Here is a 19,634-nt window from a genome sequence, read left to right as displayed (position 1 = left end):
AAAGGAATTCTAATGTTACTGAAAGGGATCTTGGTACTCGTTAGAAGTAGATAGGAATTAAAGTGTCGCTAGACAGAGGAAGTCAGGAATAAAGAGAGGAGTTGGATTTCTTTTCTTTTCTAAGGTAGTTAGGTACACCAGTATTCTTTAAGTGGTTCCCAAACTTTCTTGGGTCACGGCACCCCTAGGCTACACATTTCTTCTCAAATCTCCCCTCCCCCACCCTGGCTTCCCTGTCCCGCCCCCACTCTCAACAGCATTGAGTCCTACCTTTGCTTGCAGGAATGCCCAAGTCCCATCCAGGGTCTGCCCTCCTCTCCCCCCTTTTCATCCAGCATCTACCCCCTTCTCTCTCCCCTTCCATCCAGTGTCTGCCCTCCTTCTCACTCTCCCTTCCATCCCTCCCTCTCTCACCACTTTCATCCAGCCTCTGACCTCCCTTTCTCCCCACTTTCATCTATTCCTCTGCCCCTCCTTCTCGCCCCCATTCTCACTCTCCCTTCCATCCCTCCCTCTCTCACCACTTTCATCCAGCCTCTGACCTCCCTTTCTCCCCACTTTCATCTATCCTCTGCCCTCCTTCTCTCCCCCCTTCCATCCAGTGTCTGCCCTCATTCTCACTCTCCCTTCCATCCCTCCCTCTCTCACCACTTTCATCCAGCCTCTGACCTCCCTTTCTCCCCACTTTCATCTATCCTCTGCCCTCCTTCTCTCCCCCTTCCATCCAGTGTCTGCCCTCATTCTCACTCTCCCTTCCATCCCTCCCTCTCTCACCACTTTCATCCAGCCTCTGACCTCCCTTTCTCCCACTTTCATCTATCCTCTGCCCTCCTTTTCTCCCCCTTCCATCCAGTGTCTGCCCTCATTCTCTCTCGCTTCCATCCCTCCCTCTCTCACCACTTCATCCATCCTCTGCCCTATCTCCCCCTTCCATCCAGCCTCTGCCCTCCCTCCCTCACACTCCCATTTCCATTCAGCCTAAGCCTCCTCTCTGTTTCTCTCCCCCCCCCCGCCAATCCAGAGTCTGCCTCCTCTCTGTTCTCACTCCCCCCCAACACCCATCCCTGCCACTGCTGCTACTGCTTTTCTAGATGAGCAGCAGCGGCAAAACAAGCTGCAGCCACATGAGACCGGACTCTTCATACACGCTGCCAGCTGTGCCCTGGAACAGGAAGTGATGATCAAGGGGGCAGAATCATCAGTCGCGTGGCTGCTGCTCATCTAGAGAACCAGTAGCTGCAGGGATGTGTGTGTGTGTGTGGGGGGGGGGGGGGGGGGGAGCAGAGGCTGAGAGGTGGCAGACGCTGCATTGGGGGGAGCAGTAGCAATTCATGTGGTGACGGGAAGGAGGTCAAGATTTGCTGCTGTACCCCTGAGAGTTCGCTGTACCACACAGTTTGGGAACCACTGCTGTGATTTGTGAATGAGTCACACACAAGGGAGATTTAGTTTTCTCCTTTTATTTTATATAAGGATAGGTAGTAGGTATCAAGGGTCTGCTGTGAATCTTCAATCAAGATTTGCCAGTGTTCCAGATCTAGAGGACAATAGATACCAGCCAACACATGCAAAGAACTGATCCCCCCCCCCCCCTTGGACTGAGATAAGTGACTGCATCTAAAAGAAATACAATTAGTGCACATTTTTAATTAATACAATTTGACAGAACATTTCTCTTCCAATCGTAATTCACATTTATCTGAATGTTTCAGAATTGACTCTGTAAGAGGAAAGAGTATTTAAAAATATGTTAGTTTACAGAAACAGAATTAGCATTTGAAAATGATAAGCTTCATTGATTTAGTGAAACATACCCAGTATTTGTGTTGGTAAAAGAAACCTATGAATAGAAAGGTTGATTTAGCAATGTGATAAAATATTGTACAACCGAACGTTGAAAGTTCTTAATATAAGCTATTGATGTAAAAAGTACCTGAATTGGTTGACAGTTCTGTTTAATTGTTGTTTTTTTGTGATAAACCATAAGGTAATCCCCTTTCTTAAAAGTGCTAGAAATACACCAGAGGCACTTATTTATCTGTCCAATGACATCCGAGCACTAAATCATCCCCCCTCCCATATTCAAAACGTTTTAACTGGCCGGGCTCCTGGCTAGTTAAATAGGATTCAAGAGCCTAACTGTGGACATTCAGCCGGAGATAACCAGTTTTCTAGAGGTGACAGATTCTGTACCCCAATGTCCATCCCCTGAACCCTCCTGTCTTAACATTTGCTCTGGAAGTCTGTAGAAGATAAGAAGATAAGAATAGCCATTCTGGGTCAGACCAATGGTCCATCTAGTCCAGTATTTTCAGTCTTATTTACCATCCCTTTCCTAATATTTCCTAGCTTTTTTGGCTGTCGCCCCACACTTTTTCCATTCTTTGAAGGACATTCTTTTAGCTGTAAAAACCTTTCACTTCATCTTTTAATCCACATTTATGTTAAAAATATTACATAGTAACATAGTAGATGACGGCAGAAAAAGACCTGCACGGTCCATCCAGTCTGCCCAACAAGATAAACTCATATTTGCTACTTTTTGTGTATACCCTACTTTGATTTGTACCTGTCCTTTTCAGGGCACAGACCGTAGAAGTCTGCCCAGCACTATACCATTATTACTGGGAACACTATTATTTGGTTTGATCAACAGTCAATGTGCCGGAATTTGCCAGTCTTGTTGTGGATGTTTGAAGAAGTTTTAAATAAATAATTATTAGTAGAAGGGACATCTAGAAATAGTGTGCAGAGGCTGGAGGTAGGAAAGCAAAATATTGTTTTTATAGTTATAGTTATCCTTTGGTGCTGTATGATAGGTATTTATGTGGGAGAGAAATGGCCTAGTGGTCATAGCAATGGCCGGATGCCAGGGTTCAGTTCCCTCTTCTGTTGCTGATAGACTGTAAACTCTTCCAAGCCGGGAGCTATTGTACATGGTAACATACATAGTAACATAGTAAATGACGGCAGATAAAAACCTGTATGATCCATCCAGTCTGCCCAATGAGATAAACTCATTTTACATGAATAATGATCACCATCGCACAGCTCCGCAAGTCCAGCAGTGCTATAAAAAACAGGTGCTAATATATTTAAGTCTGCTGGGATGCGGAGGGAATGTGTCTCTGATCAGCTGGGCACAATCTCACAGTATCTGTTCACAGCTATAAGAAGCAGGCTGATATCCAGAAGAGTTACAGATTCACTGGTGGCCAGTGAATTCAGATCTTCTCTGACCACTGACAGTATCTAGCTGGGAATCGAATCAATCTGTTAATAGCTGTAGCTGCTGAATCTCAGAGGGCCCTGTGAGCTTTACTATTATCTGCGGCCCAAATACCTCAAGCTCACAGTTCACCTCTGAGCTCACAGACAATTAAACTAACCTGATCTCCAAAGTTCTAAACATTGGAAAGAAAACTAAAAGGGATTTTGAGACCCAGTAACCAGACAGATGGTATATATAAGTTACTTATTTATTTAAACCCCAATTTGGAGTATAGAAAACGTGTTCAGGTTAACAAAATTAATTCTTTAGTTGCATAAACCTATATTCAAAACAATTCTTCATGTAGAACAATTTAACCAGCAGTTTAAATGTCTTATATCAGGTACAGTAATACTCCTCTGGAACAACAGTGAAACCATCAGACAAGTAGTATATAAGTATTGCCATACTGGAACGGACCAAAGGTCCATCAAGCCCAGCATCCTGTTTCCAACAGTGGCCAATCCAGGTCACAAGTACCCAATAGTAGCAACATTCCACGTAGAACCCCAAAGAGTAGCAAGATTCTAGAATTCTAAAGAATGACAAGATTCCATGCAGAATTTCAAAGTGTAGCAACATTCCATGTAGAACCCCAAAGAGTAGCAAGATTCCATTCAGAATCCCAAGTACATAAGTATTGCCATACTGGGAAAGACCAAAGGTCCATCGAGCCCAGCATCCTGTTTCCAACAGTGGTCAATCTAGGTCACAAGTATCTGGCAGAAACCCAATTAGTATCAATATTCTATGCTACCAATCCCAGGGCAAGTAGTGGCTTCCCCCATGTCCATCTCAATATAACGATGGAGATTTCTTCCAGGAACTTGTCCAAACTTTTTTTTAAACCCAAATATGCTGTTACCATATCCTCCTTTGAAAAAGTGCTTACCCTCAACACATAAGAACATAAGTATTGCCATACTGGGAAAGACCAAAGGTCCATCGAGCCCATCATCCTGTTTCCAACAGTGGCCAATCCAGGTCACAAGTATCTGGCAAGATCCCAAACAAAGTACAAAACACTTTATGCTTCTTATCCCAGAAACTGTGGATTTTCCCAACTCCATTTTATTTTATTATTATTTATTACATTTGTACCCCACTCTTTCCCACATACAGCAGGTCCAGCGTGGCTTACATAGAAAGCATCTTACATGGTAAAGAATACATTTTAATAATGGCTTATGGACTTTTCTTTTAGGGAGCTATCCAAACATTTTTTAAACCCCGCTAACTGCTTTTACCACATTCTCTGGCAACGAATTCCAGAGCTGAATTACCCGTTGAGTGAAGAAACATTTTCTCCGATTTGTATTAAATTTACTACTTTGTAGCTTCATTGCGTGCCCCCTAGTCCTAGTATTTTTGTAAAGAGTAAACAAACAATTCACATCTACCCATTCCAGTCCACTCATTATTTTATAGACCTCTATCATACCTCCCCCTCAGCCGTCTCTTCTCCAAGCTGAACAGCCCTAACTGCTTTAGCCTTTCCTCATAGGGAACAAACTTGCCAGGGTTGCGGTTAAGCCGCAGAATTGGGCGGCTTTTCGGAAACGGCTGCGGGGAATTTTCGAATCGCGTGGGTTGCGGGGATTTGGGCGGGTTTTCGAGCGGCCGTGGTGCAGGATTGGGTGGGTTTTCGCGGCCACCGATTGGCCAGTTTTCCCGCTGCCGGGGCTTCTATTGGTCCAATTTGGTCCAATAGAAGCCTTTCAGGGACGGGGTTGACGTCAGGGGTGACGTCGGGGGCGGGGCTAGTGATACGGGAGGTGGGGTTAGTGATGCGGGGGGCGGGGTTAGGTGATGCGGGGGGCAGGGTTCGGTGACGTGGGAGGCGGGGGTAGGCTGCGGGCGGTTTTTGGGCGGGTTTACGGCTGGTTTTGGGCTGGGAAAATTTTTCCCAGCTGGCAACCTTGATAGAGAAGTCGTCCCATGCCCTCCTGCCCTGCATCTTTTCTAATTCTACTATATCTTTTTTGAGATGCGGTGACCAGAATTGAACACAATATTCGAGGTACGGTCGCACCATGGAGCGATGCCAAGGCATTATAACGACTGCACTTTTGTTTTCCATTCCTTTCCTAATAATACCTAACATTCCATTTGCTTTCTTAACTGCCGCAGTACACTGAGCAGAGAGTTTCAAAGTATTGTTGATGATGACGTCTAGATCCTTTTCCTGGTCGGTGACTCCTAATGCAGAACCTTGCATCACGCAGCTATAGTTTGGGCTCCTCTTTCCTATGTGCATCAGTTGTTCACATTAAACATCATCTGACATTTGGATGCCCAGTCTCCCAGTCTCGACTATCTCTACTTCAGGAAGCAGGTGAAAGTTTGGCTCTTCAACCAGGCGTTTAATGGAAGACGTAACTAATTTGTTAGTCTCACTCATACACACAAGGAGTGACTCAGCCTGCACGACATGTTTATCCACTCCTACCATAGCAGAGATAATATTTAACCATCTCTCTGACCTCATGTGCAACTTTCTATAAATTAGTCCCCTATTTTCTAACTCCTTTTACTCTTTTACCTACCTGTATGTTCCATCTTTGCTTTACATAAGTACATAAGTACATAAGTAGTGCCATACTGGGAAAGACCAAAGGTCCATCTAGCCCAGCATCCTGTCACCGACAGTGGCCAATCCAGGTCAAGGGCACCTGGCACGCTCCCCAAACGTAAAAACATTCCAGACAAGTTATACCTAAAAATGAGGAATTTTTCCAGTCCATTTAATAGCGGTCTATGGACTTGTCCTTTAGGAATCTATCTAACCCCTTTTTAAACTCCGTCAAGCTAACCGCCCGTACCACGTTCTCCGGCAATGAATTCCAGAGTCTAATTACACGTTGGGTGAAGAAAAATTTTCTCCGATTCGTTTTAAATTTACCACACTGTAGCTTCAACTCATGCCCTCTAGTCCTAGTATTTTTGGATAGCGTGAACAGTCGCTTCACATCCACCCGATCCATTCCACTCATTATTTTATACACTTCTATCATATCTCCCCTCAGCCGTCTCTTCTCCAAGCTGAAAAGCCCTAGCCTTCTCAGCCTCTCTTCATAGGAAAGTCGTCCCATCCCCACTATCATTTTCGTCGCCCTTCGCTGTACCTTTTCCAATTCTACTATATCTTTTTTGAGATACGGAGACCAGTACTGAACACAATACTCCAGGTGCGGTCGCACCATGGAGCGATACAACGGCATTATAACATCCGCACACCTGGACTCCATACCCTTCCTAATAACACCCAACATTCTATTCGCTTTCCTAGCCGCAGCAGCACACTGAGCAGAAGGTTTCAGCGTATCATCGACGACGACACCCAGATCCCTTTCTTGATCCGTAACTCCTAACGCGGAACCTTGCAAGACGTAGCTATAATTCGGGTTCCTCTTACCCACATGCATCACTTTGCCTAGCCAGTCACCAGACCTTAATCCCATTGAAAACTTATGGAGGGAGCTGAAGCTGCGAGTTGCCAAGCGACAGCCCAGAACTCTTAATGATTTAGAGATGATCTGCAAAGAGGAGTGGACCAAAATTCCTCCTGACATGTGTGCAAACCTCATCATCAACTACAGAAGACGTCTGACCGCTGTGCTTGCCAACAAGGGTTTTGCCACCAAGTATTAGGTCTTGTTTGCCAGAGGGATTAAATACTTATTTCCCTCTGCAGAATGCAAATAAATTCATATACTTTCCACAATGTGATTTTCCGGATTTAATTTGTGATGTGCTATCTCTCACTGTTACCAATAACCTACCCTTCAATTATGGGCTGCTCATGTCTTTGTCAGTGGGCAAACTTACAAAATCAGCAAGGGATCAAATACTTATTTCCCCCACTGTAATATTGCAAATTTTGCATATTCTGCTTGGAATTGGGCTTCTTATCTGCCCAATATTTAAAGCGATTTAGCCAGCTGCTGACCAGTTAAATCACTTGGTCAAGCCTAGCCACTAATTTTCAGTGGCACTTAACTGGCTGAGTGACACTGAAATTCGTAGTTAGTGCCTAACTCAAAGCCAGCTATGTTGGGGGCGTTATGGGGTGGAGTTAACACTTGGCCGCTTAAGCAATTATAATTACAGTTTATACTTCTATCCCACAAATTCCCTAAGAAAGAGTTCAATGCTGTGTCCAATCTAAAGGGCTCTTTTACTAAGCCGCCTAGGTGCTTACGCATGCCCAATGCATGCCAATTTGGAGTTACCGCCCGGCTACCGCATGGCCCGTGTGGTAATTTCATTTTTTACGCGCGTCCACTACGTGCGCCAGAAAATATATTTTATTTTCTGGAGCACTGCAAAAATCAGGTAGTAACTTCGACTTGACGCGTGTAGGCGATTACCGCAGGGTTAACGCAAGAGACCTTATTGCTAAGTCAATGGCTGGCGGTAAGGTCTCAGACTCAAAATGGATGCAAGACAATTTTTATTTTGCCGCACGTCCATTTTCGGCAAAAATAAAAAAAGGCATTTTTTACAGGTGCACTGAAAAATGGATCTGCGTGCCCAAAACCCACGCCTACACTACCGCAGGCCATTTTTCAGCACACCTTAGTAAAAGGACCCCTAAAAAATTGTGGGCAGCCCCAAGATAACAAGTTAAAGGGAATAAATGAAGAATTCCAATACAAATCTGCATTATTTATTAGAAAAAAACCCTCAAGAGATACATTTTAAGAGCCTTTCTACAAGGCAAACGACAAGATATCTGCTGTATAAATAAAGAGAAGGAATTCCACCAATGTGGGGATTGATAAGAGAACATTCCATTAAATATAGTCTTATAAATCACCCCTTTTGGGCTCAGAAATTGCAGTAAGAAAGGCAACCTACCAGCTGAAGTCAGATTCCTGTAAGACAAATGAGTTAAATTAGCCAAATACATTGGTGAAACGCCATAAAAGATTTAAAAAGTCATTGAAAAGAGCTTAAAATAATTTGCACTTTCACCGGATGCCAATGGAGCTTCATCAATATTGAGTTGCAATAATCAAGATGCGGTAAAGTAAGAGACTGAACTAGCGGTTTATAGGCTGTGAAATTAAAACAAGATCTAATTCTTCTCAACTTCTTTAGATTATAAAAAAACTCTGGTTGTCAGTAGTTTAATCTTGGGTTCAAATGTTAAATTCTCGTCAAAGATGATCCCAAGGATTTTGAGTTGGTTTTTCTAATTGAAATAGGCTTACCATTATCACTAAAGATGTTTCTAGAAATGGATTGTGTGAATTTCCTAACACCAAAAATTTGGTTTTATCAGTTTAATTTTAACTTAAAAGCAACTGCCCACGAAGAAAGAATTTCAAATCCTTCCTCAATTAACTTGGAAATCGATGAAAATGTTTTAGCAAAAGGAAGAAAGATGGTCATGTCAATCGGCATAAATATAAGAAAGAAATCCCACTAACACCAATCAAACTGCCAACTGAGACATAAATATATTGAATAAGATGGGGGACAGAGGCGAGCCCTGAAGGATGCCACATTCTGGCACCCAAGAACTTCTCCTTCTTTCCTTGATATGACCTGCTCTTCAGAAAATCATAATACCACTTCCAGACTGGACCTCTGACCTCATAATGTGCTATTAATTTCAGCAATATCTCATGATCGACAAAGTTGAATGCTGCCGACATATCGAACTGCATTATTAAGACCCTTCGGCCCAAACTAATTTCTTTCCTGGTTTCAGAATGTAATGAAGTTAGCAGAGTTTCCGTACTTGAATGTTTTCTAAAGCCTGATAGAACACTTCTGTTTTGAAATTCCAAATACTCTATCAATTAGTTTTCTATAGTAACTAAGTAAATGTAACCAGTTACTGTGCGTAAGTAAACGTTTAGTTACATTTACTTGCAAAAAAAGTATGAAGTAATAATTTCACCAAATTTTACTATTTTTACTTGATTATATCTGATGCTTGCAGTTAAAAGTAAAAGCAGAAGCAAGATGTAAATGACGATTCCTCAAACCAAATGAAAAAGCAAAACCTGGAACAGGATTATGCTATCACAAAGCTTGTCATGCAAACAGTGGATCATCTCATCTTAAATGTTGCTGTTCAGCGAATACAGCCTAAGAGAACAGTGTAGTCGACTGTGTTTGTTGACCTGGTTACTGATCTCCAGCCAAACAGAACAGTGATGAGTTGGGTCGAGGATGTCCTAGTCTTAGGCACGCCCATGTCCCGCCTTCGCTATGCCTCCGATACGCCCCCTTGAGCTTTGGCCGTCCCTGTGACAGAAAGCAGTTGGGGATGTCCAAAATTGGCTTTCGATTATGCTGATTTGGACGACCCTGTGAGAAGGACTTCCATCTTCCGATTTATGTCGAAAGATGGGTGTCTTTCTCTTTCGAAAATGAGCCCAAAAGTGTATGAATTTGCTCTCATATGAGGAAAGGCTAAAGAGGATAGGGCTCTTCAGCTTGGAAAAGAGATGGCTGAGGAGGGATATAATTGAGGTCTTCAAAATCCAAAGTGGTGTAGAACGGGTAAAAGTGAATCAATTTTTCACTCTTTGAAAAAGTACAAATATCAGTGGACACTTGATGAAATTACATGAAAAGACTTTTAAAACAAATAGGAGGAAATATTTTTTCACTCAAAAAATAGTTAAGCTCTGGAACGCTTTGCCAGAGAATGTGGTAACAGCTGTTAGTGTACCTGGGTTTCAAAAAGGTATGGACAAGTTCTTGGAGGAAAAGTCCATAGTCTGTTATTGAGATAGACATGGGGGAAGCTACTACTTGTCCCGGACTTGGTAGCATGGAATATTGGTAGTAATTGGGTTTCTGACAGGAACTTGTGACCTGGATTGTCCAATGTTGGAAACAGGATATTGGACTACATGGACTATTGGTCTGATCCGGTATGGCTGTTCTTATGTTCTTATATGTAACAGTATCATATGTAATAAGTCCCTGATATAGGGTGGGATGAGTGGTACATAAACCTGCTTATAATCGAAAGAGAAAAACGCCCAAGAGCCGACCTAAATCGGGAGATGGACGTTAATCAAACAAAAACGAGTAAATCCATATAATCGAAAGCAATGTTTCAGTGCGTCCGTGTCGCTCGTACGTGGACGTAAAAACGCCCAAATAAGAGGCGTGTCGGGGGCGTGTTAGGGGCGGTGATACGACGTGGACGGGTACAACGTATAACGAATAGCGAAATGGCTCTGGTTGAGCGGGAAGATGGGCGTAATATGATGGACCCGAAATAAAAGCGACCAGAGCAAGGGGGAAAGCGTCTTTAGACTCATTAGCGATTGTGTGTAGTTGGAGAGTGGCGATATTGTTGGTGGAAGAGCTGAAGTGGTGGTTGCAGAGAGAAAGCCGAGCGTGTTCAGTACCTGTGACGGTCGTCTGTGTGCCCTGCCTCTTTTTGTGTCTTACCCTTTCACCGTTCCTTACTCCTACTCCTTTGCTCTATCGCCCCTTCCCCTCCCCCTCCCCCTCCCCCTCCCCATTCACTCTTCCCACGTGTATACTGTATTCCCTGACCTCCGTTTGTCTCTGTGTGCCTGTACTGTTTGGCGAGTGAGTGGCCAGAGGGGCGTGGTGGCTGGAAGTGACAGATCTGTGTGTGTTGCTTTTTGACTACTAGTCCTAATACTTGCACTGGTGGTGGGGATATGGATGCACTTAATGCACTTGTGGCATTCATGCTACACGAAGAGGCCACCCACCGCAGGAGGTATTCACGGCCCCGAGTGTTTAGGCCCCGCACCACCTTCCTACAACTCACTGACCAGCAGTGTCTAACAAGGTTCAGGTTTGATAGGGCCACCATTCGTCAGCTGTGTGAGCAGCTGAAACCCCTCCTTCAGCCCCAGACACGTAGGAATAACCCCATCCCTGCCCACCTCAAAATCACTTCCGCTCTCTCTGTCCTGGCCACTGGCAGTTTTCAATCCGTATTAGCTGCTAACACAGGCCTCACCCAGGCTTCTATTTCACACTGTCTCACCCAGTTCCTGGATGCCTTCATAACTCACACCTCACACTACATCACTTTCCCCACCACCCCCCAGGCTCTGCACAACAACATGGCCGCCTTCTATGCTGTTGCTAGATTCCCCTCGGTCATCGGTGTGATAGACTGCACACACATAGCCCTCAGACCCCCCCGGGCACACGAAGCCACCTACAGAAATAGGAAGGCATTTCATTCTATGAACATGCAAGTTGTATGTGATGCCCAGGGGGAGATATTAGACGTGTGTGCCAGGTACCCCGGCTCCAGCCACGATGCCTACATCCTACAGCACTCGGGCATCTTCCGCAGGTTCGAGCGAGGGGAGTTCACTGGTGGATGGCTACTAGGTAAGTGCAACATGCATGTACCACCCATACTAGACCTCCTCCACTGGGCAACCCTCCGCCCTGGCTTCCTCCACCACAACCCACTATCCAAATCCCCCCCGCCCCCCCTGTACCTGCTCCAAGCGATACACACTCATCTATCTCATTCTGCTTTTCTGCAAAGGTGACCGAGGCTACCCGCAGAGGACATGGCTTATGACCCCCCTGATCCACCCACAACCAGGGCCAGAAGAAACCTACAACAGGAAACATCGCAGCACCCGGGGGATCATTGAGCGCACCTTTGGTTTATTGAAAAACCGCTTCCGCTGTCTGGACCGGTCTGGAGGAGAGCTGCTCTACAGTCCAGAAAAGGTGGCCAAGATCTTTGTGGCGTGCTGTATGTTACACAATTTGGCCCAGCGCAGAGGACAGCCTCTCCCAGAGGAGCCACAGCCACCACCAGAAGAGGCCCCAGATGAGCTGGAAGAGGAGCCCCCTCCACCCCCAGCCCACAGAGCAGAGCTCAATGCCTACCAGCTTGGTGTAAGAGCAAGACAAAGACTCATTGAAACAAGTTTTAGGTGAATGTAAGTGAGCATTTATTATTTACATACAGTGCATATGTGTTTGGTCAACCCCACCACCACCACCACCACCCCCCTCCCTCCCACACCCACCCCCCTCCCACCAACCCTCACCCTACAGCATGTCCCATCATTTTCCCCTTCCCTTCCCCCGTCCCCTCCTACCCCTCCCACGCCCTTCCTTTGCAGCTGGTGCTGCACGGGAAGTCTCTTCCCCCTCTTCGGAGCTGCTGCTCCCAGTGTCCTCCTCCCTATCCCCACGGCAGCCTGCGGCTTCGGCTGCACCGTGGAAATCGGGCCACCTTCTTGGTTGTAGTGGTCTGGCCACAGGACCCAGAATGGGAGCAGCAGGAGTGGGTGCGGAGGCTGAGGAGTGCAATGCCCACCTCTTAGCTGGTGGTGGTTGCTGGTGGTCAGTGGAGGAGGAGGTTGATGGCAGGGGCTGCTCCAGCAGCACGGGGGCTGGAGTAGGCGCGGTGCCCTGAGGGTGCAGGTGTTGGATGCTCTGCTCCAGCCGTCTCAGTTGCTGGAGCACCTCCTGGTGGCCTTCACGTTGCGCCTGGAGGAGTTCTTGGTGTGCTCGCTGCTGTGCCTCCAGTGCTTGGCGCTGCAGCTCCAGTTTCTGCTGGCGGTACTCCTCCAAGCGCACGTTGTGGCGGAGTAGTTCCGTGGCCAGCCGCAGGAGTTGCCTCCTTTGGGCGGATGGCCTCTGGCGGGGAGCTGGGCCCTCCTCCTCCTCACCAAAGTCCTCCGGTGCTGGAGGTGCGGCCTCTGCTGGTGCAGGTGGTGGTGGTGGTGGTGGCAGAGCCTGGACAGCTGGTGCAGGTGGTGGTGGTGGTGGTGGTGGCAGAGGCTGGACAGCCGGTGCAGGTGGTGGTGGTGGTGCTGGCAGAGGCTGGACAGCCGGTGCAGGTGGTGGTGGTGCTGGCAGAGGCTGGACAGCCGGTGCAGGTGGTGGTGGTGGTGCTGGCAGAGGCTGGACAGCTGGTGCAGGTGGTGGTGGACGCGGAGGATGCACAGCTGGTGCAGGTGGTGGCGGCTGGACTGCTGGTGCTGCAGGCTGTGGAGGTTGAGGCTGGACAGATGGTGTAGGGCGTTGGCCTTGCAGGCCACTAGGGCCAGCCTCCTCTGAGTCTTCACCTGTATAGCACAAGAGTGAGGAATAGTGTTGGTGCAAATAACCCACTTTTGTCTTTCAGCATTCATATACATTGGTATGTCCCCCAACCTGATGACCCAGCAAAGAGATGGTGAGGAGAAATGGAATTGACACGGGTACGAAAGAGAGAGGCCCGCAGGCAGCTGGGTAGAGGTGGTGGATGAGCAGCCAAGAGAAGGACACCACTCACAACGTTGTGCACAAGCTGTTAGTTGTATAATTGTTAAATTGAACAACATTGCAGCATGTGTTGTGTTACTACTGACTTGCTAAACTGCATAGAACTGCTTTATGACCCCCATTACAGGCTCCTTCAGTTGAATGCATGTGGCCCACACTCAGTAGAGCACAGAGGTCACAGGAGGAACTAGGCACAGTTTGGTAATGGGAAAATAGGAGGGAGTAGTAGGGAAGGACGGCCCCCAGAGTTCTGCCACAGTAGTAACCTACACACACCCATAGGAGCCAACTGGAAAGTAGTATTGGGGGTGCTAAGCCCAGTGACCAACACTCCTCCCTGCACAGCTACATGATCTTTCCTCAATATTGGGGGTGCTCTCACACACACACAGCACCCACCCTGTCTGCTTGCTCCTATAACACACATGACCACTACCACTACTCAAATAGAGCTTACAATTAATTCTATAAATATGGGCACACAGGACAAGTAAGAGGAAACCCAATGACAACGGTAGGGATAGGGAGTAAGGGTAGAGAGCTAGTGAGTAGGGGTTACCAGGTCACAACAGCATCATAAAGGTGGCCTGTTAATATACAGAAAGACAGCCAGAGATACTCCCCCCCCATCCCCACCCACACCCACACCCACCTCCCTCCTCCTGCCCCCCACTCCTCACCTCCCTCCCCCTGACCCCAACTTCTATAACACAAGTGTACTGCAGCACAACAGATACCCCAACTGCATAATGAAACACCTACCTGAGTCCTCAGCCTGGCCCGAGGTGTCCATGGAGCCAATCCCGTGGATGCCCTCCTGGGGTAGGAGGGAGTACACCATCAGCTCCATTGGTGTAAGATTGGCAGTGTCATTGCCTGGGGGATTGGCCCCTGCCTTCCTGCGAACATCCCTCCTCAGCTTCCGCCACTTCCTCTTGCAGTCCTCCACGTCTCTCCCAGCATGGAAGACAGCATTCAGGCTGTCCCGTACTGCCTCCCATTCCCGCTGCTTTACTGTTGCTGCCAGCCTCTGCCCTGTGGGAGCAAACAGACTCCGGTGCCGCTGTACAATTTCTTGTACCAGGAGCTCCACCTCTGCCTCGAGAAAATTACCCTTCCGGGTCGGCGGCATGCGTGGTGGCATTGTACCAATGGTGTTTTCGAAAATACGGAGTGGGCGTTTATATAGGCGCCAAGAACGCCCATTGAGACGGGGGAATAGGCGTTTCTGATTTGGGCGCTACTTTTTCAATTATACACATAATTCCTAAGCGTGCCCAGCTCAGATAGCGATTAGGAACACATGCTTTCGATTATGAGTAGATAAGTATGGGCGTCTCCACCTGCCTTCCCTTTCTTCATTGCCATTTTACCTGCCATTTCCTGCACTGAGACCTTGCCGGTTGTTCGTAATAATCATTTACAGGGTTTTACCCTCACTTAGCATGCTTGGGTACACCTGTGTATTTAGGGGGGGGGGGGGGGAATAATTGTTGGCCCTCAGCCACCACGCCTTCCGTTTCCTGTCTTCCACATCGCCTGATGCTCCCTTCCTTTCTCCCATTCTCTCTGCCTGGTTGTAGCAGGCAGTGTGTGGGGGCCACGAATTTGCTACACTCACCCCAAATCAAGCACCCCTCGGTAAGGGTCATTTCAATCAGGGAGATGTGCAGCTAATGTTCCAGAAGATAAAAGGCGCACTACACAGTCTTGAAACAGACGTTCATGGTAAGCTCTCGTTTGTCTGCCACCTCTTCTCTTTGTGCTCATAGTCAAGGAGTGTGCATTCACTGTATGTATGTAGTCTGGAGTCAGATGTTAGGTAGCTCTGTTTTCACCAGGTTCCTGTGCACTGTACTGTGGGGTTGGCAGGTCCTCAGTGGTGTGGGCCAGCTGTTGGAGGTGCTGTATTGGTTCCCGGTAGCTTCCATCTTCCTTGTTTATGTGGTGTACCCCAGTCCCCATTTATGAAGTGGCCACCCATTCTCAAGGTCCATAGGCGGGGGAGGGGAGAATGATTAATGCAATGGATGTGTATAGCACTTTATGCAACACCTTCCTAAATTGCTCCATAGGTAGTAGGGTAGGGAACATGCACATTACATTGTTTTTAATCGGTAGCCTGGACAAAATGATCGAGGTGGCTACAGGTAGTGCCACTGAGGCCTATGACGTGGTGGTGAGGGAAAGGGGTGTGTGTACAGGTACCAACCCAAAGTAACTGGTGGTGGATAAAGCCTGGTGGCTGCTGTGGCCTAGTGGTTAGAGCACCAGCCTTATAATCATAAGGTTGCTGGTTCAAATCCCACCTAAGGCAAGTCACTTCAGAGACAAAGTTGGACACAAACCCAGAATACTTGAATGTAACACACCTTGGTTCACTACTGGAGAAAGTGTGATCACACCTGCAAATAATGAGCACCATTGTTATTTGTGCCCTTCCCTAACACAAGTATTACATTGCAACTGTGATGAAGTAACCATCCATCTATTGGGTTTCCCATTGTTTCCCTTTTGCTCCTCAGCATTATATACCATAGCTGATGTATTCAATGTGAAAATATGAGCCAGCTGTTTGTAGGTCCTTCTTGGGCCCCCACCCCCACCCCACCAATGTGGCTTGTGGGTAAAGATATGTGTCCATCAGACAGCAAACACTGTGTATGTGGTACCTGGAGTTATGTGGAAGTGTGTACCTGGCAGATCACACGTGGTACACTATTAATCTCTTATTGATGGCACTCTGTAATGTGGGTCAGTATGGTGGAGGGGAGGGAGGGAGGAAGGGAGAGAGAGATGCTGGCTGGCCATTTTTATTAATGAACACAAATATCCATCCAGCCTCCCCAGCCCAACCCCCCTGCACATATGGGCCATGCAGGTTGGAATGAACAGGTGGCGTTCTGTCTGGCCAACATTCTCAGACATACATCACCTTCTCATTCACACAGCACATTTAATGCTATGCATATTGCTGCCTCCTTCCTCTCAACTCAACAGCACCATTTGGTGATATGTAATGCACAAGGGAGACAAACACACACACACACACACCCTGATAGTTATATTATAACAAAAATTTATTTGCCCCCCATCCCCACCCCCACCCCTACAAAATAACCCCAACAATGCCCTCCTCCCCCCCACAACTCCCCACACACCCCAACAATTCCCTCCCCCACCCCCCACAGAACCCCCAACATTTCCCTCCCCCCACACACACAACCCCAACAATTCCCTCCCTCCCTCCCCCCACACACACAACACCAACAGGCCCCCCTATTTAAATTAAGGGCGGCCACGCCCTCTTAGTAAGGCCCTCTGTAGCAGGGCAATGAGCAGCCCCAGCAGTACCCTTAGTGGGCCCTGGAGCTGCTCATTGCCCTGCCGTAGGGCTGTCACCTCCTGCAGCAGCTGGTGCTGGCCAACTATAATCTGCTGCTGGCCATCTACCAGCTGCTGCAGGAGGCGCACTACAGTCGCTGGCCCAAAGGCTGGAGGTGGGCCAGGGGACATGGATGATGGCCCAGGGGATGGAGGTGGGCCAGGGGACACAGAAGCTGGCCCAGGGGATGGAGGTGGGCCAGGGGACACAGAAGCTGGCCCAGGGGATGGAGGTGGGCCAGGCGATGGCGCTGCAGGTGGGGAGGGAGAGCCCTCATAAGGAGCTGCAGGTGGGGAGGGGTCCTCACGAATGTCTATGATGAGGACTCCCTCCTCCGAGTCCTCCTCCTCCTCTTCTCCCTGGTGGGCCGCCTCCTGGCCTGGCTGCTGCTCCTCCTCCTCCTCCATGTGCCCCTCCTCCTGCTCCTCCTCCTCCTCCTGCTCCTCCTCCTCCTCCTGCTCCTCCTCCTCCTCCTCCTCCTCCTCCTCCTGGAGGTGGTGGCCCTCCTCATCTTCCCGCTCGGCTTCCTGCTGGTGGAGCCCTGTGTATGTAAAAGGAGTGTGATTGAGATCAGTGCATACAACATGGCTTGCATAGTGCAGTAGCTGGGTGGCGTGAGGCAGGGGATGGGGCAGGGTGTGGTAAGGCGTAGCCTATGCCCATGGGGAATGAGCTGCATCAGATGACATGACACAGAACCCTGGACCCTCCTCTGATACACACCACGCAGGACATGTTGCCATACCAAATTCATTGCTGACCAGCATGTTTGCATTGTGAGATGCAACGAGGGGTTGATGGGCAGTTGTTGTAGGAGTTATTGGGGGGGGGGGGGGCAGTGGGAAGGGTGTTGAGCACAATTCTTTTATGTGAGTTAGGCCATAACATGCAGTAAAAGTAGGGCCTCAGGCAACTGTACCAGGACACACTAATCAGCCACCACAGTAAGGGGAATAGTAAAGTGTGGCATATCATCTCATTCATCTCGGGGGGGATGGTCGGACGTTGCAAGCACGCTCATGGGAGAACCCCTGCAACCTGCATCCTTGATCTGGGACAGATATGGTATTACTAGGTGGCTATTAGGCACATGGGAAGTGATATTGTACAACACATTTGCTTTATTCATAAAATGTATGTAGTAATCTGTACAGGTGTCCTGTTTTTCAAAATACTTACGGCGAGCCCTGAGGTGCCTTCGCACCGCCCGAATGACGTCGGGCCTCTCCCGCCTCACCCTGCGGAACCGCCTCCGCAGGGACTCGAGGTCCCGGTGGACTCCAAAGCGTCTGTAAGATATAAGTTTGGAGAGCAGGGGTCAGGGGTGTTGGTCCTTTTTGTCCCCTGCACACATTCATTTGCTATTCACATACCAGAGAGAGAGGGTCTACAGTGTTGGGGGGGGGGGGGGGCACCTCCATTGGTAGTGAATCATAGGAGCCACCTTTTTTCCATTTTGGGGGGTGGAACCCCCAGTGGAGATGACCCCTCCCTCCATACATATTTGATATTGGGGGGTGGGGTGGTGAAGCACCCACAGCAGCCACCGAGTTGGTTCCTATGCAGATGATGCCAGAGAGGTGGCCATGAGGCCAGACAGTACCGTTTGTATACATTATAATGTATGCTTGTTAAACTACTTTATATGTGTTATCATGACCATGTTATAAAGTATGGTATAGGTTTCATTGGTCTCATGCTTCCACTATTCAGAGGCTCCAAAGAGGGGTTGGAAAATGTGGCCTTCACATAACTAACGAAATTGTCACATAACACTAATAGAATAGTCACATACCTAACCTAACGAAATACATTCTTGTAGGGATGTGGGAATGGTGGTCGTTTCAATAACATACAAATTATTGGTGATTGTGCATGTTCCTATATTACTCATGATCCTTGCATGGACACTCCAGTTACTGCTGGTAACATTGATGACGGAGCTGTTATATGTGTAGGTACAGGAGGGGAGGGGGGTTGGGCCATAACCTTACCTCTCTAATCTTTCCCGGATGCGGGACCAGGCTCGCATGGCCTGCAGCCTGGGGGGCAGGTGGTGGTGCTGGATGAAAAGGCGATGGCGGTGCCTTAGGCAGAGCCGGACAAGCAGCAGGCTCTCCTCTTCTCCAAAATTTGGCTCCCTGCGTTGTGCCATTTTTCCACGTGTTGGAAAAGAAGTGCCTTATATAGACGACCTTGCGTGAGGGACGTCGTTTCATGCACAGCTCCATATATGGATGACCATTCCATATATGGCCCCTATCAGCACGTGGACGCCCTCGTAAGCATAGACGTCTTTGACGTGCACATGCCTGCAGGAGTGTGAAACGTGCCTTCTATAGATGAGTATGACGCACCCCACCCGACCCTTTTCACATATACACAATATACATTTACTGCATGTTCAGTAGGTGTACAGTGCATGCAGATCCGCACATTTAGATGGGCACATATGATGAATGTATGGGTGGAGCAGCATGATATGTCTGTAGTTGACACATATATGCGTTCGTCATATATTTCCGTACCTGGATGGCCTGAACAACATGTACTGTACTTGCGATACACCTATGTACATTATTTTACACACCACGTGATTTGGTCGTTTGCACCTGCAATAGTCGACCGTGTTAGGGCGCCCAATTTAGTCACGCTTATGCGCTCGTCATTTGATTGTTTTCTTACAGGGATAATCGATTGTCGAAAAACGCCCACACT

General features: G+C 47.8%; 1 long non-coding RNA gene across 1 annotated transcript in view; it reads right to left on the bottom strand.

Moving 5' to 3' along the window:
• Nucleotides 1-1,587: 1,587 nt before the first annotated feature.
• The window catches only part of LOC115465272, a 46,369-nt gene continuing 28,322 nt past the window's right edge, over nt 1,588-19,634 (bottom strand). The window contains exon 2 of the long non-coding RNA XR_003941377.1: nt 1,588-1,617. This is a non-coding gene — a long non-coding RNA (uncharacterized LOC115465272). The remainder of the gene's footprint in view (nt 1,618-19,634) is intronic.

Source organism: Microcaecilia unicolor, chromosome 3 (assembly GCF_901765095.1).
Source record: "Microcaecilia unicolor chromosome 3, aMicUni1.1, whole genome shotgun sequence".
In the NCBI taxonomy this organism is placed as follows: Eukaryota; Metazoa; Chordata; class Amphibia; order Gymnophiona; family Siphonopidae; genus Microcaecilia; species Microcaecilia unicolor.
The sequence above is the reverse complement of the archived record's forward strand: the minus strand, read 5'-3'. Positions and strand labels throughout refer to the sequence as shown.